At 32.4% G+C, this 23,883-nt stretch overlaps 1 protein-coding gene across 3 annotated transcripts in view; it reads left to right on the top strand.

Annotated features, from left to right (window-relative positions):
- LOC122272504 (maestro heat-like repeat-containing protein family member 2A) overlaps positions 1-23,883 on the top strand; it is a 455,199-nt gene that overhangs the window by 25,863 nt on the left and 405,453 nt on the right. The gene's annotated exons all lie outside the window — the stretch shown is intronic.

The raw sequence follows: 23,883 nt of genomic DNA, 5'->3' as shown, positions 1-23,883 counted from the left end.
CCTCATCCTGCGCTTCTTAGACGACGAATGCTGTGTTGAATACTACTGGCCAGCATTAGTACAGTTGAAAGTGACTTAGACCCGTCGCTTTAGCTGCTGGCAACCAGCAGTTTTGTGGTGCTGGACCTATGTATTTGTTTTTCCTGGGATGGAACTTTTCTTTATTATCATATAATACTAACAGCGTGATGGTTATAAAATCATTTTCTTTTCTTGAATTCCAATTGCTCTTGGTAAGATTACTTAAAAATTATTTCTTTTTAAAAAATACATTTTATATAGGGGAATATTTGCTAAAATGAGACACATTTCATGATGACATTTGATTTACTATCCTGAGTTATCTCGGAAAATGAAAAAAGTTAAATATTAGTCTTTGTATGATAGTTTTTAAAACAAGGGACAACACAAAGTGATACTTTCCAAACAACAGTGAAGTGATACGCCATTTTTTTTTTACTCTTTTTTTTTCCTACGTAAATTTAGTAATCGCCGTATATACAATCGCACAAAACACGTGTGCAGTATCACAATCCAACAGCAAAACTCATAAACAAACCTTGGTATCTTGGTACCTAAATCATAAACTAATCTTCCAATGACAGCAGATTTTTTTTTCCATTCCAGTCTTTAAAAAAAAAAAAAAACTCACAAATTCTGCTATGCCCGGGTATTGTCGGGATAATAAATAAATATTTGCAATATATAGACCCACCCGGGTAAACTCGATAAAAAATTATAGTAGCTTGATTGGGAGGTATCGTCGCATCCCCCATGTAGACCCGATCTCCCACTATCATTTAATATTTATTTATTTACATCATTTATCATATCTTGATTACCATTTTTACAAAATTTTTAAATTTTAAAGATTTTATCAATAAAATTCACATAAAATTACCATTCTGTGCAGCAATGACATTTCTAGTAAAATAAAAAAAAAAAGTTTTGCTTATAAGGACCTATGAGCTTCGGATCATGGAAATAGTAGAAAAGTCAGTCAAACAGAATGAAAGATATTTGACTAATTTTATTTTTTGTGTAGGAAAAAAAAAGTTTATTTCACTCAACAACACCGAAATTACTTTCCAGCTACCCCAATAGTAAAATAATAGTTTTAAAGGGGTTCCCAGAATTTTCACTGAGTATCTTTTTTTTAAAATTTGGGCCGCTAGAGCCCAGGTATCATACAAAAGATGAGTCAAAATTTAAAAACTTTATGTGTTATTAAATACGCTTCATATAAGTAAACGATAAAAAACCTGCTTCCAATACATATGCGTACATAGTAAACTACAGGGCCACATTGTGTACCCCCTATGAGGTCTATAATAATTTCCTCAGGTAGGGTACACTATTACCCGATAATATAATACGTGGTCCAGTTTGAATATTATAGGTTGATATTAGAGGCAGATATAGGACCATATTTTTATACAGAATATTGACTTCGAATTTCTTCCTTTAAACGCTATTCAACACACTATTATATTTATACAGACAAAGGAAATTAAAGAGCCACATTGTGTATCCCCTATGAGGTGTATAATTACTTCCTCTCGTAGGGTACACTATTACCCAGTAATATAATACGTGGTCCAATTAAAATATTATTTGTCAACATTAAGGTCTGATATCGGGCCTTGCGTTAATATTGAAAAAGGACTTCGAATCGCCTCGTTTTAAAGGTTTTTAGACCCACTAAATGGTCTATAATAATTCCTTTGGTACAATTTTTTGCTACATTAGACTCTCATTTCAGGCCGAGTTTGAAATTTATAGGTTAATATTATAGGGTGTGTGTGCCTCCTGATACCACTTTTGTCCCTTTTTCAGCCATTATTCGCTCTTTAACAAAGAAAAATAATTCTTTTAATATATAGAACACTTCATTCACTTAAAAATATTGAAAAAGAAGTTGAAAAAATAACATATAATAAAATAAATAAATAAATAAAAATAATCCAAAATTTAACCATTTATTAGCTATTATTCGCTATTTCAGAAAGGAAAAATAGTTATTTCTATGTACAAAACACATGATTCAAGTTAAATTGCTGAAAAGTATATTAAAAAACATAATATAAAATAAATAAAAAAAATTTAAAGTCGACCCTTGCAGGGTTTCGAACCCAGGACTCACGGGAACTTCATATCAACCTAGCAAACAGCACTACCAACTGCTCCACGCTTCACATACCACCACCGCGAATAATTAGCTAAGAGTACCTTCTCCCGGTTAGTCTACAAAACTTATTTTGGCCCATTGTGGGCCCACTAAATAGTTTATAAAAAATTCTTTTGGTACAATTGTTTATTACATTAAACTCTAATTTCGGACCGAGTTTGAAATTTATAGGTCAATATAATATGGAGACACGGGGTGTGATGTGTGCGTTCCTCCTGATACGACTTTTGTCCCTTTCTCAGCCGTTATTCGCTCTTTAAAAAGAAAAATAATTCTTTTCTTATATTAAACAATTTATTCCCTTAAAAATATTGAGAAGGAAGTTAAAAAAATAACAATTATTAAAATAAATAAATAAATAAAAAATAATCAAAATTTTTCTGTTTATTAGCTATTATTCGCCATTTCATATAGGAAAAATAGTTATTTCTATATACAGAACACTTCACTCATGCTAAATTGTCGAAAAGTATATTAAAAAACGTAATATAAAATAAATAAAAAAAATTTAAATTCGACCCTTTCAGGGTATCGAACCCATGACTACCGGGACTACATATCATACTTGCCCACAGCGCTACCAACTGCACCACGCTTCACATACCTGCAGCGCAGAAGAACACATAATGGAATAAAAAATAAAATAAAATAAAATGGTGGGGAAAAGGCTCAAATTTCAAGACCGCCTAACTCCCTTGAATATTAAGCTATAATTTTCAAACTCGGAATGAAAGTAGGCCTCTATTAACCGAACCACACTACTTAAGTAAATTTTTATAGATAGATTAGGGAGGTCGTAGTCACCCCTCATGTCTTTTGTTTAACTAACGGGGAGAGGGTAATTAAAGCTATGTAGTATCACGAACGTCGTATAAGCGTGGTCCAACGACTAAGACCAAGTGCTAGTAACTAGTGATTGGAGCGAGGGGGACCGGGCTCGATCCTCGGCTGTGGTCAATTTTTAAATTTTTTTTCTTTTGTTTATTTTACATCATATTTTTTATTTAACGTGTTTTTCGATGTTTTAAGGGATTCTATATAGAAAAAATATTTTTTTTTCTTCGGGAAAACTCAAATAATACTTAAAAACTGAAAAAAACCCGGAAAAATAGTTTGTTTAAATTATAATATTTTTCTAAATTCGTTTTGCGATATTTTCACGACAGTTTAGCATAGCAAAGGTGTTCTATGTATAAAATCAAATGTCTTTCTTTGCAGAAGAACGCATAATGGATGAAAAAATAAAATAAAATAAAATGGCGGGAAAAAGGCTCAAATTTCAAGACCGCCTATCTCCCTTGAATATTATGCTATAATTTTCAAACTCGGAATGAAAGTAGGCCTCTATTAACCGAACCACACTACTTAAGTACATATTTATAGATAGATTATGGAGGTCGAAGTCACCCCTCATGTCTTTTGTTTAACTGACGGGGAGAGGGTAATTAAAGCTATGTAGTAGCCCGAACGTCGTATAAGCGTGGTCCAACGACTATGACCATGTGCTAGTGACTTTCGATTGGAGCAAGGGGGGACGAGTTCGAATCTCGGATGTGGTCCATTTTTAATTTTTTTTCCTTTGTTTATTTTACATTATATTATTAAATTAGCGTGTTTTTCGATGTATTAAGGGATCCTATATAAAAAAAATGTTTTTTTTTGTTCGGGAAAATTCAAATAATGCTTAAAAACTGGAAAAAACCCGGAAATTAGTTTGTTTAAATTATATTATTTTTTTAACTCGTTTTGCGATATTTTCACGACAGTTAAGCATAGCAAAGATGTTCTACGTATAAAATCAATTGTCTTTCTTTGCAGAAGAACGCATAATGGATGAAAAAATAAAATAAAATAAAATGGAGTTAAAAAGGCTCAAATTTCAAGACCGCCTATCTCCCTTGAAAATTAAGCTATAATTTTCAAACTCGGAATGGAAGTAGGCCTCTATGAACCGAACAACCATACTTAATTAAATATTTATAGAAGGATTAGTTAGGTCGCAGTCACCCCTCATGTGTTTTGTTTAACTAACGGGGAGAAGGTAATTAAAGCTATGTAGTAGCACGAACGTAGTATAAGCTTGGTACAACGACTAAGACCATGTGCTAGTAACTTACGATTGGAGCGAGGAGGACCGGGTTCGAACCTCGGCTGTGGTCAATTTTTAAATTTTTTTGTTCTGTTTATTTTACATTATATTATTTATTTAACGTGTTTTTCGATGTTTTAAGGGATTCTATATAGAAAAAAAATTTTTTTTCTTCGGGAAAACTCAAATAATGCTTAAAAACTGAAAAAAACCCGGAAAAATAGTTTGTTTAAATTATAATATTTTTCTAAATTCGTTTTGCGATATTTTCACGACAGTTTAGCATAGCAAAGGTGTTCTATGTTTAAAATCAAATGTCTTTCTTTGCAGAAGAACGCATAATGGATGAAAAAATAAAATAAAATAAAATGGCGGGAAAAAGGCTCAAATTTCAAGACCGCCTATCTCCCTTGAATATTAAGCTATAATTTTCAAACTCGGATTGGAGGTAGGCCTCTATGAACCGAACCACCCTGCTTAAGTACATATTTATAGATAGATTATGGAGGTCGAAGTCACCCCTCGTGTCTTTTGTTTAACTAACGGGGAGAGGGTAATTAAAGCTATGCAGTAGCACAAACGTCGTATAAGCGTGGTCCAACGACTACGACCAAGTGCTAGTAACTAGCGATTGGAGAGAGGGGGACCGGGCTCGATCCTCGGCTGTGGTCAATTTTTAAATTTTTTTTTCTTTTGTTTATTTTACATCATATTTTTTATTTAACGTGTTTTTCGATGTTTTAAGGGATTCTATATAGAAAAAAAATTTTTTTTTCTTCGGGAAAACTCAAATAATACTTAAAACTGAAAAAAACCCGGAAAAATAGTTTGTTTAAATTATAATATTTTTCTAAATTCGTTTTGCGATATTTTCACGACAGTTTAGCATAGCAAAGGTGTTCTATGTATAAAATCAAATGTCTTTCTTTGCAGAAGAACGCATAATGGATGAAAAAATAAAATAAAATAAAATGGCGGGAAAAAGGCTCAAATTTCAAGACCGCCTATCTCCCTTGAATATTAAGCTATAATTTTCAAACTCGGATTGGAAGTAGGCCTCTATGATTCGAACCACCCTGCTTAAGTACATATTTATAGATAGATTAGGGAGGTCGAAGTCACCCATCATGTCTTTTGTTTAACTGACGGGGAGAGGGTAGTTAAAGCTATGTAGTAGCACGAACGTCGTATAAGCTTGGTCCAACGACTAAGACCATGTGCTAGTGACTTACGATTGGAGCGAGGGGGACCGGGATCGAACCTCGGCTTTGGTCAATTTTTAATTTGTTTTGTTTTGTTTATTTTACATTATATTATGTATTTAACGTGTTTTTCGATGTTTTAAGGGATTCTATATATAAAAAAATATTTTTTTTGTTCGAGAAAATTCAAATAATGCTTAAAAACAGGAAAAATCCCGGAAAAATAGTTTGTTTAAATTATATTATATTTCTAAACTCGTTTTACAATATTTTCTCGACAGTTTAGAATAGCAAAGGTGTTCTATATATAAAATCAATTGTCTTTCTTTGCAGAAGAACGTATAATGGATGAAAAAATAAAATAAAATAAAATGGTGTTAAAAAGGCTCAAATTTCAAGACCGCCTATCTCCCTTGAATATTAAGCTATAATTTTCAAACTCGGAATGGAAGTAGGCCTCTATGAACCGAACAACCTTACTTAATTAAATATTTATAGAAAGATTAGTTAGGTCGCAGTCACCCCTCATGTGTTTTGTTTAACTAACGGGGAGAAGGTAATTAAAGCTATGTAGTAGCACGAAAGTAGTATAAGCTTGGTTCAATCGCTTGGTAGTCTTGGTAGTCTATCGGCAGAATTTTCTAAGTACCAAAATCAACAGAATTTTTCTAAGCACCGAAAACGACAGAAATTTTCTAAGTATCGAAAACTTCTGATTGTTTTCTAAGTTCCGAAATCGTCAGAATTTTTCTAAGTACCGAAATCAACAGAATTTTTCTAAGTACTGAAATCGGCAGAATTTTTCTAAGTACCGAAAAGGTCAGAAATTTTCTAAGTACCGAAATCAACAGAATTTTTCTAAGTACCGAAAGCATCAGAATTTTTCTAAGCACCGAAAACGACAGAAATTTTCTAAGTATCGAAAACTTCTGATTGTTTTCTAAGTTCCGAAATCGTCAGAATTTTTCTAAGTACCGAAATCAACAGAAATTTTCTAAGTATCGAAAACTTCTGATTGTTTTCTAAGTTCCGAAATCGTCAGAATTTTCTAAGTACCAAAATCAACAGAATTTTTCTAAGTACCGAAATCGACAGAATTTTTCTAAGTACCGAAAAGGTCAGAAATTTTCTATGTACCGAAAAGGTCCGAAATTTTCCAAGTACCGAAAAGGTCAGAAATTTTCTAAGTACCGAAATCGTCAGAATTTTTGTAAGTACCGAAATCGTTTGAAATTTTCTAAATACCGAAAAGGTCAGAAATTTTCTAAGTTCCGAAATCATCAGAATTTTTCTAAGTACCGAAAACGTCAGAATTTTTCTAAGTACCGAAAAGGTCAGAAATTTTCTAAGTTCCGAAATCATCAGAATTTTTCTAAGTACCGAAAACGTCAGAAATTTTCTGAGTACCGAAGACTTCTGGATGTTTTCTAAGTACCGAAATCGACAGAATTTTTTTAAGTACCGAAAACGTCAGATATTTTCTAAGTACCGAAAAGGTCAGAAATTTTCTAAGTACCAAAATCAGCAGAATTTTTGTAAGTACCGAAATCAACAGAATTTTTCTAAGTACCGAATTCGACAGAATTTTTCTAAGTACCGAAATCAACAGAATATTTCTAAGTTCCGAAATCACCAGAATTTTTCTAAGTACCGAAATCGTCAGAATTTTTCTATGTACCAAAATCAACAGAATTTTTCTAAGTACTTAAATCGGCAGAATTCTTCTAAGTACCGAAAACGTCAGATATTTTCTAAGTACCGAAAAGGTCAGAAATTTTCTAAGTACCGAAATGATCAGAATTTTTCTAAGTACCGAAATCGTCTGAATTTTTCTAAGTACCGAAATCGTTTGAAATTTTCTAAATACCGAAAAGGTCAGAAATTTTCTAAGTACCGAAATCGTCAGAATTTTTCTAAGTACCGAAAAGGTCAGAAATTTTCTAAGTACCGAAAAGGTCAGAAATTTTCCAAGTACCGAAATCGTCAGAATTTTCTAAGTCCCGAAATCGGCAGAATTTTTCAAAGTACCGAAAACGACAGAAATTATGTAAGTACCGAAAACTTCTGATTGTTTTCTAAGTACCGAAATCGACAGAATTTTTCTAAGCACCGAAATCAACAGAATTTTTCTAAGTACCGAAATCGGCAGAATTTTTCTAAGTACCGAAAAAGTCAGAAATTTTCTAAGTATCGATAACTTCTGAATGTTTTCTAAGTACCGAAATCGTCAGAATTTTTCTAAGTACCGAAAAGGTCAGAAATTTTCTAAGTACCGAAATCGTCAGAATTTTTGTAAGTACCGAAATCGTTTGAAATTTTCTAAATACCGAAAAGGTCAGAAATTTTCTAAGTTCCGAAATCATCAGAATTTTTCTAAGTACCGAAAACGTCAGAATTTTTCTAAGTACCGAAAAGGTCAGAAATTTTCTAAGTTCCGAAATCATCAGAATTTTTCTAAGTACCGAAAACGTCAGAAATTTTCTGAGTACCGAAGACTTCTGGATGTTTTCTAAGTACCGAAATCGACAGAATTTTTTTAAGTACCGAAAACGTCAGATATTTTCTAAGTACCGAAAAGGTCAGAAATTTTCTAAGTACCAAAATCAGCAGAATTTTTGTAAGTACCGAAATCAACAGAATTTTTCTAAGTACCGAATTCGACAGAATTTTTCTAAGTACCGAAATCAACAGAATATTTCTAAGTTCCGAAATCACCAGAATTTTTCTAAGTACCGAAATCGTCAGAATTTTTCTATGTACCAAAATCAACAGAATTTTTCTAAGTACTTAAATCGGCAGAATTCTTCTAAGTACCGAAAACGTCAGATATTTTCTAAGTACCGAAAAGGTCAGAAATTTTCTAAGTACCGAAATGATCAGAATTTTTCTAAGTACCGAAATCGTCTGAATTTTTCTAAGTACCGAAATCGTTTGAAATTTTCTAAATACCGAAAAGGTCAGAAATTTTCTAAGTACCGAAATCGTCAGAATTTTTCTAAGTACCGAAAAGGTCAGAAATTTTCTAAGTACCGAAAAGGTCAGAAATTTTCCAAGTACCGAAATCGTCAGAATTTTCTAAGTCCCGAAATCGGCAGAATTTTTCAAAGTACCGAAAACGACAGAAATTATGTAAGTACCGAAAACTTCTGATTGTTTTCTAAGTACCGAAATCGACAGAATTTTTCTAAGCACCGAAATCAACAGAATTTTTCTAAGTACCGAAATCGGCAGAATTTTTCTAAGTACCGAAAAAGTCAGAAATTTTCTAAGTATCGATAACTTCTGAATGTTTTCTAAGTACCGAAAACGTCAGAATTTTTCTAAGTACCGAAAAGGTCAGAAATTTTCTAAGTTCCGAAATCATCAGAATTTTTCTAAGTACTGAAAACGTCAGAAATTTTCTGAGTACCGAAGACTTCTGGATGTTTTCTAAGTACCGAAATCGACAGAATTTTTTTAAGTACCGAAAACGTCAGATATTTTCTGAGTACCGAAAAGGTCAGAAATTTTCTAAGTACCAAAATCAACAGAATTTTTGTAAGTACCGAAATCAACAGAATTTTTCTAAGTACCGAATTCGACAGAATTTTTCTAAGTACCGAAATCAACAGAATATTTCTAAGTTCCGAAATCACCAGAATTTTTCTAAGTACCGAAATCGTCAGAATTTTTCTATGTACCAAAATCAACAGAATTTTTCTAAGTACTTAAATCGGCAGAATTCTTCTAAGTACCGAAAACGTCAGATATTTTCTAAGTACCGAAAAGGTCAGAATTTTTCTAAGTACCGAAATCGTTTGAAATTTTCTAAATACCGAAAAGGTCAGAAATTTTCTAAGTACCGAAATCGTCAGAATTTTTCTAAGTACCGAAAAGGTCAGAAATTTTCTAAGTACCGAAAAGGTCAGAAATTTTCCAAGTACCGAAATCGTCTGAATTTTCTAAGTACCGAAATCGGCAGAATTTTTCAAAGTACCGAAAACGACAGAAATTATGTAAGTACCGAAAACTTCTGATTGTTTTCTAAGTACCGAAATCGACAGAATTTTTCTAAGTACCGAAATCAACAGAATTTTTCTAAGTACCGAAATCGGCAGAATTTTTCTAAGTACCGAAAACTTCTGAATGTTTAATAAGTATCGAAATCGTAAGAATTTTCTAAGTACCGAAATCGTCAGAATTGTTCTAAGTACCGTAAACGTCTGAAATTTTCTAAGTACCGAAAAGGTCAGAAATTTTCTAAGTTCCAAAATCAACAGAATTTTTCTAAGTACCAAAATTGTCAGAATTTTTCTAAGTACCGAAAAGGTCAGAAATTTTCTATGTACCGAAAAGGTCAGAAATTTTCCAAGTACCGAAAAGGTCAGAAATTTTCTAAGTACCGAAATCGTCAGAATTTTTCTAAGTACCGAAATCATTCGAATTTTTCTAAGTACCGAAATCTTCTGAATTTTTCTAAGTACCGAAAAAGTCAGAAATTTTCTAAGTATCGATAACTTCTGAATGTTTTCTAAGTACCGAAATCGTCAGAATTTTTCTAAGTACCGAAATCATCAGAATTTTTCGAAGTACCGAAATCGTCTGAATTTTTCTAAGTACCGAAATCGTTTGAAATTTTCTAAATACCGAAAAGGTCAGAAATTTTCTAAGTACCGAAATCATCTGAATTTTTCTAAGTACCGAAAACGTCAGAAATTTTCTAAGTTCCGAAAACTTCCGAGTCTTCTAAGTACCGAAATCGACAGAATTTTTCTGAGTACCGAAATCGGCAGAATTTTTCTAAGTACCGAAAACTTCTGAATGTTTAATAAGTATCGAAATCGTAAGAATTTTTCTAAGTACCGAAAATGTCAGAAAATTTCTAAGTACCGAAGACTTCTGGATGTTTAATAAGTATCGAAATCGTAAGAATTTTTCTAAGTACCGAAATCGTCAGAATTTTTTTAAGTACCGTAAACGTCTGAAATTTTCAAAGTACCGAAAAAGGCAGAAATATTCTAAGTACTGAAATCAACAGAATTTTTCTAAGTACCGAATTCGACAGAATTTTTCTAAGTACCGAAAAGGTCAGAAATTTTCTAAGTACCGAAAAGGTCAGAAATTTTCCAAGTACCGAAATCGTCAGAATTTTCAAAGTACCGAAATCGTCAGAATTTTTCTAAGTACCGAAAAGGTCAGAAATTTTCTAAGTACCGAAAAGGTCAGAAATTTTCCAAGTACCGAAATCGTCAGAATTTTCTAAGTACCGAAATCGGCAGAATTTTTCAAAGTACCGAAAACGACAGAAATTATGTAAGTACCGAAAACTTCTGATTGTTTTCTAAGTACCGAAATCGACAGAATTTTTCTAAGCACCGAAATCAACAGAATTTTTATAAGTACCGAAATCGGCAGAATTTTTCTAAGTACCGAAAAAGTCAGAAATTTTCTAAGTATCGATAACTTCTGAATGTTTTCTAAGTACCGAAATCGTCAGAATTTTTCTAAGTACCGAAAAGGTCAGAAATTTTCCAAGTACCGAAGACTTCTGAATGTTTTCTAAGTACCGAAATCGACAGAATTTTTCTAAGTACCGAAAACGTCAGATATTTTCTAAGTACCGAAAAGGTCAGAAATTTTCTAAGTTCCAAAATCAACAGAATTTTTCTAAGTACCGAAAGCATCAGAATTTTTCTAAGTACCGAAAACGACAGAAATTTTCTAAGTATCGAAAACTTCTGATTGTTTTCTAAGTTCCGAAATCGTCAGAATTTTCTAAGTACCAGAATCAACAGAATTTTTCTAAGTACCGAAATCGACAGAATTTTTCTAAGTACCGAAATCAACAGAATTTTTCTAAGTACTGAAATCGGCAGAATTTTTCTAAGTACCGAAAACGTCAGAAATTTTCTAAGTATCGAAAACTTCTGAATGTTTTCTAAGTACCAAAATCGTCAGAATTTTTCTAAGTACCGAAAAGGTCAGAAATTTTCTATGTACCGAAAAGGTCAGAAATTTTCCAAGTACCGAAAAGGTCAGAAATTTTCTAAGTACCGAAATCGTCAGAATTTTTCTAAGTACCGAAATCATTCGAATTTTTCTAAGTACCGAAATCTTCTGAATTTTTCTAAGTACCGAAAAAGTCAGAAATTTTCTAAGTATCGATAACTTCTGAATGTTTTCTAAGTACCGAAATCGTCAGAATTTTTTTAAGTACCGAAATCATCAGAATTTTTCGAAGTACCGAAATCGTCAAAATTTTCTAAGTACCGAAATCGTCGGAATTTGTCTAAGTACCGAAATCGTCTGAATTTTTCTAAGTACCGAAATCGTTTGAAATTTTCTAAATACCGAAAAGGTCAGAAATTTTCTAAGTACCGAAATCATCTGAATTTTTCTAAGTACCGAAAACGTCAGAAATTTTCTAAGTTCCGAAAACTTCCGAGTCTTCTAAGTACCGAAATCGACAGAATTTTTCTGAGTACCGAAATCGGCAGAATTTTTCTAAGTACCGAAAACTTCTGAATGTTTAATAAGTATCGAAATCGTAAGAATTTTTCTAAGTACCGAAAATGTCAGAAATTTTTTAAGTACCGAAGACTTCTGGATGTTTAATAAGTATCGAAAGCGTAAGAATTTTTCTAAGTACCGAAATCGTCAGAATTTTTTTAAGTACCGTAAACGTCTGAAATTTTCAAAGTACCGAAAAAGGCAGAAATATTCTAAGTACCGAAATCAACAGAATTTTTCTAAGTACCGAATTCGACAGAATTTTTCTAAGTACCGAAAAGGTCAGAAATTTTCTAAGTACCGAAAAGGTCAGAAATTTTCCAAGTACCGAAATCGTCAGAATTTTCAAAGTACCGAAATCGTCAGAATTTTTCTAAGTACCGAAAAGGTCAGAAATTTTCTAAGTACCGAAAAGGTCAGAAATTTTCCAAGTACCGAAATCGTCAGAATTTTCTAAGTACCGAAATCGGCAGAATTTTTCAAAGTACCGAAAACGACAGAAATTATGTAAGTACCGAAAACTTCTGATTGTTTTCTAAGTACCGAAATCGACAGAATTTTTCTAAGCACCGAAATCAACAGAATTTTTATAAGTACCGAAATCGGCAGAATTTTTCTAAGTACCGAAAAAGTCAGAAATTTTCTAAGTATCGATAACTTCTGAATGTTTTCTAAGTACCGAAATCGTCAGAATTTTTCTAAGTACCGAAAAGGTCAGAAATTTTCTAAGTACCGAAAAGGACAGAAATTTTCCAAGTACCGAAGACTTCTGAATGTTTTCTAAGTACCGAAATCGACAGAATTTTTCTAAGTACCGAAAACGTCAGATATTTTCTAAGTACCGAAAAGGTCAGAAATTTTCTAAGTTCCAAAATCAACAGAATTTTTCTAAGTACCGAAAGCATCAGAATTTTTCTAAGTACCGAAAACGACAGAAATTTTCTAAGTATCGAAAACTTCTGATTGTTTTCTAAGTTCCGAAATCGTCAGAATTTTCTAAGTACCAGAATCAACAGAATTTTTCTAAGTACCGAAATCGACAGAATTTTTCTAAGTACCGAAATCAACAGAATTTTTCTAAGTACTGAAATCGGCAGAATTTTTCTAAGTACCGAAAACGTCAGAAATTTTCTAAGTATCGAAAACTTCTGAATGTTTTCTAAGTACCAAAATCGTCAGAATTTTTCTAAGTACCGAAAAGGTCAGAAATTTTCTATGTACCGAAAAGGTCAGAAATTTTCCAAGTACCGAAAAGGTCAGAAATTTTCTAAGTACCGAAATCGTCAGAATTTTTCTAAGTACCGAAATCATTCGAATTTTTCTAAGTACCGAAATCTTCTGAATTTTTCTAAGTACCGAAAAAGTCAGAAATTTTCTAAGTATCGATAACTTCTGAATGTTTTCTAAGTACCGAAATCGTCAGAATTTTTTTAAGTACCGAAATCATCAGAATTTTTCGAAGTACCGAAATCGTCAAAATTTTCTAAGTACCGAAATCGTCGGAATTTTTCTAAGTACCGAAATCGTCAGAATTTTTCTAAGTACCGAAAACGTCAGAAATTTTCTAAGTACCGAAATCGTCGGAATTTTTCTAAGTACCGAAATCGTCTGAATTTTTCTAAGTACCGAAATCGTTTGAAATTTTCTAAATACCGAAAAGGTCAGAAATTTTCTAAGTACCGAAATCATCTGAATTTTTTTAAGTACCGAAAACGTCAGAAATTTTCTAAGTACCGAAGACTTCTGGATGTTTTCTAAGTACCGAAATCGACAGAATTTTTTTAAGTACCGAAATCAACAGAATATTTCTAAGTACCGAAATCATTAGAATTTTTCTAAATACCGAAATCGGCAGAATTCTTCTAAGTACCGAAAAAGTCAGAAATTTTCTAAGTATCGATAACTTCTGAATGTTTTCTAAGTACCGAAATCGTCAGAATTTTTCTAAGTACCGAAAAGGTCAGAAATTTTCTAAGTTCCGAAAAGGTCAGAAATTTTCCAAGTACCGAAATCGGCAGAATTTTCTAAGTACCGAAATCAACAGAATTTTTCTAAGAACCGAAATCGTCAGAATTTTTCTAAGTACCGAAATCATCAGAATTTTTCTAAGTACCGAAATCGTCAAACTTTTCTAAGTACCGAAATCGTCGGAATTTTTCTAAGTACCAAAATCAACAGAATTTTTCTAAGTACCGAAATCGACAGAATTTTTCTAAGTACCGAAATCAACAGAATTTTTCTAAGTACCGAAATCGGCAGAATTTTTCTAAGTACCGAAAAAGTCAGAACTTTTCTAAGTATCGATAACTTCTGACTGTTTTCTAAGTACCGAAATCGTCAGAATTTTTCTAAGTACCAAAAAGGTCAGATATTTTCTAAGTACCGAAAAGGTCAGAAATTTTCTAAGTACCGAAATCGTCAGAATTTTTGTAAGTACCGAAATCGTTTGAAATTTTCTAAATACCGAAAAGATCAGAAATTTTCTAAGTTCCGAAATCATCAGAATTTTTCTAAGTACCGAAAACGTCAGAATTTTTCTAAGTACCGAAAAGGTCAGAAATTTTCTAAGTTCCGAAATCATCAGAATTTTTCTAAGTACCGAAAACGTCAGAAATTTTCTGAGTACCGAAGACTTCTGGATGTTTTCTAAGTACCGAAATCGACAGAATTTTTTTAAGTACCGAAAACGTCAGATATTTTCTAAGTACCGAAAAGGTCAGAAATTTTCTAAGTACCAAAATCAACAGAATTTTTGTAAGTACCGAAATCAACAGAATTTTTCTAAGTACCGAATTCGACAGAATTTTTCTAAGTACCGAAATCAACAGAATATTTCTAAGTTCCGAAATCACCAGAATTTTTCTAAGTACCGAAATCGTCAGAATTTTTCTAAGTACTTAAATCGGCAGAATTCTTCTAAGTACCGAAAACGTCAGATATTTTCTAAGTACCGAAAAGGTCAGAAATTTTCTAAGTACCGAAAAGGTCAGAAATTTTCCAAGTACCGAAATCGTCTGAATTTTCTAAGTACCGAAATCGGCAGAATTTTTCAAAGTACCGAAAACGACAGAAATTATGTAAGTACCGAAAACTTCTGATTGTTTTCTAAGTACCGAAATCGACAGAATTTTTCTAAGTACCGAAATCAACAGAATTTTTCTAAGTACCGAAATCGGCAGAATTTTTCTAAGTACCGAAAACTTCTGAATGTTTAATAAGTATCGAAATCGTAAGAATTTTCTAAGTACCGAAATCGTCAGAATTTTTCTAAGTACCGTAAACGTCTGAAATTTTCTAAGTACCGAAAAGGTCAGAAATTTTCTAAGTTCCAAAATCAACAGAATTTTTCTAAGTACCAAAATCATTTGAAATTTTCTAAATACCGAAAAGGTCAGAAATTTTCTAAGTACCGAAATCATCTGAATTTTTCTAAGTACCGAAAACGTCAGAAATTTTCTAAGTTCCGAAAACTTCCGAGTCTTCTAAGTACCGAAATCGACAGAATTTTTCTGAGTACCGAAATCGGCAGAATTTTTCTAAGTACCGAAAACTTCTGAATGTTTAATAAGTATCGAAATCGTAAGAATTTTTCTAAGTACCGAAAACGTCAGAAATTTTCTAAGTACCGAAGACTTCTGGATGTTTTCTAAGTACCGAAATCGACAGAATTTTTTTAAGTACCGAAATCAACAGAATATTTCTAAGTACCGAAATCATTAGAATTTTTCTAAATCCCGAAATCGGCAGAATTCTTCTAAGTACCGAAAAAGTCAGAAATTTTCTAAGTATCGATAACTTCTGAATGTTTTCTAAGTACCGAAATCGTCAGAATTTTTCTAAGTACCGAAAAGGTCAGAAATTTTCTAAGTTCCGAAAAGGTCAGAAATTTTCCAAGTACCGAAATCGGCAGAATTTTCTAAGTACCGAAATCGGCAGAATTTTCTTAAGTACCGAAAACGACAGAAATTTTCTAAGTACCGAAATCAACAGAATTTTTCTAAGAACCGAAATCGTCAGAATTTTTCTAAGTACCGAAATCATCAGAATTTTTCTAAGTACCGAAATCGTCAAACTTTTCTAAGTACCGAAATCGTCGGAATTTTTCTAAGTACCAAAATCAACAGAATTTTTCTAAGTACCGAAATCGACAGAATTTTTCTAAGTACCGAAATCAACAGAATTTTTCTAAGTACCGAAATCGGCAGAATTTTTCTAAGTACCGAAAAAGTCAGAACTTTTCTAAGTATCGATAACTTCTGACTGTTTTCTAAGTACCGAAATCGTCAGACTTTTTCTAAGTACCAAAAAGGTCAGAAATTTTCTAAGTACCGAAAAGGTCAGAAATTTTCTAAGTACCGAAATCGTCAGAATTTTTGTAAGTACCGAAATCGCTTGAAATTTTCTAAATACCGAAAAGGTCAGAAATTTTCTAATTTCCGAAATCATCAGAATTTTTCTAAGTACCGAAAACGTCAGAATTTTTCTAAGTACCGAAAAGGTCAGAAATTTTCTAAGTTCCGAAATCATCAGAATTTTTCTAAGTACCGAAAACGTCAGAAATTTTCTGAGTACCGAAGACTTCTGGATGTTTTCTAAGTACCGAAATCGACAGAATTTTTTTAAGTACCGAAAATGTCAGATATTTTCTAAGTACCGAAAAGGTCAGAAATTTTCAAAGTACCAAAATCAACAGAATTTTTGTAAGTACCGAAATCAACAGAATTTTTCTAAGTACCGAATTCGACAGAATTTTTCTAAGTACCGAAATCAACAGAATATTTCTAAGTTCCGAAATCACCAGAATTTTTCTAAGTACCGAAATCGTCAGAATTTTTCTATGTACCAAAATCAACAGAATTTTTCTAAGTACTTAAATCGGCAGAATTCTTCTAAGTACCGAAAACGTCAGACATTTTCTAAGTACCGAAAAGGTCAGAATTTTTCTTTTTACCGAAATCGTTTGAAATTTTCTAAATACCGAAAAGGTCAGAAATTTTCTAAGTACCGAAATCGTCAGAATTTTTCTAAGTACCGAAAAGGTCAGAATTTTTCTAAGTACCGAAAAGGTCAGAAATTTTCTAAGTACCGAAATCGACAGAATTTTTCTAAGTACCGAAATCAACAGAATTTTTCTAAGTACCGAAATCGGCAGAATTTTTCTAAGTACCGAAAACTTCTGAATGTTTAATAAGTATCGAAATCGTAAGAATTTTCTAAGTACCGAAATCGTCAGAATTTTTCTAAGTACCGTAAACGTCTGAAATTTTCTAAGTACCGAAAAGGTCAGAAATTTTCTAAGTTCCAAAATCAACAGAATTTTTCTAAGTACCAAAATCGTCAGAATTTTTCTAAGTACCGAAAAGGTCAGAAATTTTCTATGTACCGAAAAAGTCAGAAATTTTCCAAGTATCGATAACTTCTGAATGTTTTCTAAGTACCGAAATCGTCAGAATTTTTCTAAGTACCGAAATCATCAGAATTTTTCGAAGTACCGAAATCGTCTGAATTTTTCTAAGTACCGAAATCGTTTGAAATTTTCTAAATACCGAAAAGGTCAGAAATTTTCTAAGTACCGAAATCATCTGAATTTTTCTAAGTACCGAAAACGTCAGAAATTTTCTAAGTTCCGAAAACTTCCGAGTCTTCTAAGTACCGAAATCGACAGAATTTTTCTGAGTACCGAAATCGGCAGAATTTTTCTAAGTACCGAAAACTTCTGAATGTTTAATAAGTATCGAAATCGTAAGAATTTATCTAAGTACCGAAAACGTCAGAAATTTTCTAAGTACCGAAGACTTCTGGATGTTTAATAAGTATCGAAATCGTAAGAATTTTTCTAAGTACCGAAATCGTCAGAATTTTTCTAAGTACCGTAAACGTCTGAAATTTTCAAAGTACCGAAAAAGGCAGAAATATTCTAAGTACCGAAATCAACAGAATTTTTCTAAGTACCGAATTCGACAGAATTTTTCAAAGTACCGAAAAGGTCAGAAATTTTCCAAGTACCGAAATCGTCAGAATTTTCAAAGTACCGAAATCGTCAGAATTTTTCTAAGTACCGAAAAGGTCAGAAATTTTCTAAGTACCGAAAAGGTCAGAAATTTTCGAAGTACCGAAATCGTCAGAATTTTCTAAGTACCGAAATCGGCAGAATTTTTCAAAGTACCGAAAACGACAGAAATTATGTAAGTACCGAAAACTTCTGATTGTTTTCTAAGTACCGAAATCGACAGAATTTTTCTAAGCACCGAAATCAACAGAATTTTTATAAGTACCGAAATCGGCAGAATTTTTCTAAGTACCGAAAAAGTCAGAAATTTTCTAAGTATCGATAACTTCTGAATGCTTTCTAAGTACCGAAATCGTCAGAATTTTTCTAAGTACCGAAAAGGTCAGAAATTTTCTAAGTACCGAAAAGGTCAGAAATTTTCCAAGTACCGAAGACTTCTGAATGTTTTCTAAGTACCGAAAAGGTCAGAAATTTTCTAAGTACCGAAATCGTCAGAATTTTTGTAAGTACCGAAATCGTTTGAAATTTTCTAAATACCGAAAAGTTCAGAAATTTTCTAAGTTCCGAAATCATCAGAATTTTTCTAAGTACCGAAATCAACAGAATTTTTCTAAGAACCGAAATCGTCAGAATTTTTCTAAGTACCGAAATCATCAGAATTTTTCTAAGTACCGAAATCGTCAAACTTTTCTAAGTACCGAAATCGTCGGAATTTTTCTAAGTACCAAAATCAACAGAATTTTTCTAAGTACCGAAATCGACAGAATTTTTCTAAGTACCGAAATCAACAGAATTTTTCTAAGTACCGAAATCGGCAGAATTTTTCTAAGTACCGAAAAAGTCAGAACTTTTCTAAGTATCGATAACTTCTGACTGTTTTCTAAGTACCGAAATCGTCAGACTTTTTCTAAGTACCAAAAAGGTCAGAAATTTTCTAAGTACCGAAAAGGTCAGAAATTTTCTAAGTACCGAAATCGCTTGAAATTTTCTAAATACCGAAAAGGTCAGAAATTTTCTAATTTCCGAAATCATCAGAATTTTTCTAAGTACCGAAAACGTCAGAATTTTTCTAAGTACCGAAAAGGTCAGAAATTTTCTAAGTTCCGAAATCATCAGAATTTTTCTAAGTACCGAAAACGTCAGAAATTTTCTGAGTACCGAAGACTTCTGGATGTTTTCTAAGTACCGAAATCGACAGAATTTTTTTAAGTACCGAAAATGTCAGATATTTTCTAAGTACCGAAAAGGTCAGAAATTTTCAAAGTACCAAAATCAACAGAATTTTTGTAAGTACCGAAATCAACAGAATTTTTCTAAGTACCGAATTCGACAGAATTTTTCTAAGTACCGAAATCAACAGAATATTTCTAAGTTCCGAAATCACCAGAATTTTTCTAAGTACCGAAATCGTCAGAATTTTTCTATGTACCAAAATCAACAGAATTTTTCTAAGTACTTAAATCGGCAGAATTCTTCTAAGTATCGAAAACGTCAGACATTTTCTAAGTACCGAAAAGGTCAGAATTTTTCTTTTTACCGAAATCGTTTGAAATTTTCTAAATACCGAAAAGGTCAGAAATTTTCTAAGTACCGAAATCGTCAGAATTTTTCTAAGTACCGAAAAGGTCAGAATTTTTCTAAGTACCGAAAAGGTCAGAAATTTTCTAAGTACCGAAATCGACAGAATTTTTCTAAGTACCGAAATCAACAGAATTTTTCTAAGTACCGAAATCGGCAGAATTTTTCTAAGTACCGAAATCTTCTGAATGTTTAATAAGTATCGAAATCGTAAGAATTTTCTAAGTACCGAAATCGTCAGAATTTTTCTAAGTACCGTAAACGTCTGAAATTTTCTAAGTACCGAAAAGGTCAGAAATTTTCTAAGTTCCAAAATCAACAGAATTTTTCTAAGTACCAAAATCGTCAGAATTTTTCTAAGTACCGAAAAGGTCAGAAATTTTCTATGTACCGAAAAAGTCAGAAATTTTCCAAGTATCGATAACTTCTGAATGTTTTCTAAGTACCGAAAACTTCTGAATGTTTAATAAGTATCGAAATCGTAAGAATTTATCTAAGTACCGAAAACGTCAGAAATTTTCTAAGTACCGAAGACTTCTGGATGTTTAATAAGTATCGAAATCGTAAGAATTTTTCTAAGTACCGAAATCGTCAGAATTTTTCTAAGTACCGTAAACGTCTGAAATTTTCAAAGTACCGAAAAAGGCAGAAATATTCTAAGTACCGAAATCAACAGAATTTTTCTAAGTACCGAATTCGACAGAATTTTTCAAAGTACCGAAAAGGTCAGAAATTTTCCAAGTACCGAAATCGTCAGAATTTTCAAAGTACCGAAATCGTCAGAATTTTTCTAAGTACCGAAAAGGTCAGAAATTTTCTAAGTACCGAAAAGGTCAGAAATTTTCGAAGTACCGAAATCGTCAGAATTTTCTAAGTACCGAAATCGGCAGAATTTTTCAAAGTACCGAAAACGACAGAAATTATGTAAGTACCGAAAACTTCTGATTGTTTTCTAAGTACCGAAATCGACAGAATTTTTCTAAGCACCGAAATCAACAGAATTTTTATAAGTACCGAAATCGGCAGAATTTTTCTAAGTACCGAAAAAGTCAGAAATTTTCTAAGTATCGATAACTTCTGAATGCTTTCTAAGTACCGAAATCGTCAGAATTTTTCTAAGTACCGAAAAGGTCAGAAATTTTCTAAGTACCGAAAAGGTCAGAAATTTTCCAAGTACCGAAGACTTCTGAATGTTTTCTAAGTACCGAAAAGGTCAGAAATTTTCTAAGTACCGAAATCGTCAGAATTTTTGTAAGTACCGAAATCGTTTGAAATTTTCTAAATACCGAAAAGTTCAGAAATTTTCTAAGTTCCGAAATCATCAGAATTTTTCTAAGTACCGAAAACGTCAGAATTTTTCTAAGTACCGAAAAGGTCAGAAATTTTCTAAGTTCCGAAATCATCAGAATTTTTCTAAGTACCGAAAACGTCAGAAATTTTCTGAGTACCGAAGACTTCTGGATGTTTTCTAAGTACCGAAATCGACAGAATTTTTTTAAGTACCGAAAACGTCAGATATTTTCTATGTACCGAAAAGGTCAGAAATTTTCTAAGTACCAAAATCAACAGAATTTTTGTAAGTACCGAAATCAACAGAATTTTTCTAAGTACCGAATTCGACAGAATTTTTCTAAGTACCGAAATCAACAGAATATTTCTAAGTTCCGAAATCACCAGAATTTTTCTAAGTACCGAAATCGTCAGAATTTTTCTATGTACCAAAATCAACAGAATTTTTCTAAGTACTTAAATCGGCAGAATTCTTCTAAGTACCGAAAACGTCAGATATTTTCTAAGTACCGAAAAGGTCAGAATTTTTCTAAGTACCGAAATCGTTTGAAATTTTCTAAATACCGAAAAGGTCAGAAATTTTCTAAGTACCGAAATCGTCAGAATTTTTCTAAGTACCGAAAAGGTCAGAAATTTTCTAAGTACCGAAAAGGTCAGAAATTTTCCAAGTACCGAAATCGTCTGAATTTTCTAAGTACCGAAATCGGCAGAATTTTTCAAAGTACCGAAAACGACAGAAATTATGTAAGTACCGAAAACTTCTGATTGTTTTCTAAGTACCGAAATCGACAGAATTTTTCTAAGTACCGAAATCAACAGAATTTTTCTAAGTACCGAAATCGGCAGAATTTTTCTAAGTACCGAAAACTTCTGAATGTTTAATAAGTATCGAAATCGTAAGAATTTTCTAAGTACCGAAATCGTCAGAATTTTTCTAAGTACCGTAAACGTCTGAAATTTTCTAAGTACCGAAAAGGTCAGAAATTTTCTAAGTTCCAAAATCAACAGAATTTTTCTAAGTACCAAAATCATTTGAAATTTTCTAAATACCGAAAAGGTCAGAAATTTTCTAAGTACCGAAATCATCTGAATTTTTCTAAGTACCGAAAACGTCAGAAATTTTCTAAGTTCCGAAAACTTCCGAGTCTTCTAAGTACCGAAATCGACAGAATTTTTCTGAGTACCGAAATCGGCAGAATTTTTCTAAGTACCGAAAACTTCTGAATGTTTAATAAGTATCGAAATCGTAAGAATTTTTCTAAGTACCGAAAACGTCAGAAATTTTCTAAGTACCGAAGACTTCTGGATGTTTTCTAAGTACCGAAATCGACAGAATTTTTTTAAGTACCGAAATCAACAGAATATTTTTAAGTACCGAAATCATTAGAATTTTTCTAAATACCGAAATCGGCAGAATTCTTCTAAGTACCGAAAAAGTCAGAAATTTTCTAAGTATCGATAACTTCTGAATGTTTTCTAAGTACCGAAATCGTCAGAATTTTTCTAAGTACCGAAAAGATCAGAAATTTTCTAAGTTCCGAAAAGGTCAGAAATTTTCCAAGTACCGAAATCGGCAGAATTTTCTAAGTACCGAAATCGGCAGAATTTTTCTAAGTACCGAAAACGACAGAAATTTTCTAAGTACCGAAATCAACAGAATTTTTCTAAGAACCGAAATCGTCAGAATTTTTCTAAGTACCGAAATCATCAGAATTTTTCTAAGTACCGAAATCGTCAAACTTTTCTAAGTACCGAAATCGTCGGAATTTTTCTAAGTACCAAAATCAACAGAATTTTTCTAAGTACCGAAATCGACAGAATTTTTCTAAGTACCGAAATCAACAGAATTTTTCTAAGTACCGAAATCGGCAGAATTTTTCTAAGTACCGAAAAAGTCAGAACTTTTCTAAGTATCGATAACTTCTGACTGTTTTCTAAGTACCGAAATCGTCAGACTTTTTCTAAGTACCAAAAAGGTCAGAAATTTTCTAAGTACCGAAAAGGTCAGAAATTTTCTAAGTACCGAAATCGTCAGAATTTTTGTAAGTACCGAAATCGTTTGAAATTTTCTAAATACCGAAAAGGTCAGAAATTTTCTAATTTCCGAAATCATCAGAATTTTTCTAAGTACCGAAAACGTCAGAATTTTTCTAAGTACCGAAAAGGTCAGAAATTTTCTAAGTTCCGAAATCATCAGAATTTTTCTAAGTACCGAAAACGTCAGAAATTTTCTGAGTACCGAAGACTTCTGGATGTTTTCTAAGTACCGAAATCGACAGAATTTTTTTAAGTACCGAAAATGTCAGATATTTTCTAAGTACCGAAAAGGTCAGAAATTTTCAAAGTACCAAAATCAACAGAATTTTTGTAAGTACCGAAATCAACAGAATTTTTCTAAGTACCGAAATCGTCAGAATTTTTCTATGTACCAAAATCAACAGAATTTTCTAAGTACTTAAATCGGCAGAATTCTTCTAAGTACCGAAAACGTCAGACATTTTCTAAGTACCGAAAAGGTCAGAATTTTTCTTTTTACCGAAATCGTTTGAAATTTTCTAAATACCGAAAAGGTCAGAAATTTTCTAAGTACCGAAATCGTCAGAATTTTTCTAAGTACCGAAAAGGTCAGAATTTTTCTAAGTACCGAAAAGGTCAGAAATTTTCTAAGTACCGAAATCGACAGAATTTTTCTAAGTACCGAAATCAACAGAATTTTTCTAAGTACCGAAATCGGCAGAATTTTTCTAAGTACCGAAAACTTCTGAATGTTTAATAAGTATCGAAATCGTAAGAATTTTCTAAGTACCGAAATCGTCAGAATTTTTCTAAGTACCGTAAACGTCTGAAATTTTCTAAGTACCGAAAAGGTCAGAAATTTTCTAAGTTCCAAAATCAACAGAATTTTTCTAAGTACCAAAATCGTCAGAATTTTTCTAAGTACCGAAAAGGTCAGAAATTTTCTATGTACCGAAAAAGTCAGAAATTTTCCAAGTATCGATAACTTCTGAATGTTTTCTAAGTACCGAAATCGTCAGAA

This window comes from Parasteatoda tepidariorum, chromosome 2 (assembly GCF_982258835.1).
Source record: "Parasteatoda tepidariorum strain Cologne lab strain chromosome 2, Ptep-v5.0, whole genome shotgun sequence".
Lineage (NCBI taxonomy): Eukaryota > Metazoa > Arthropoda > Arachnida > Araneae > Theridiidae > Parasteatoda > Parasteatoda tepidariorum.
This window is presented reverse-complemented; position numbering and strand designations above follow the sequence as displayed.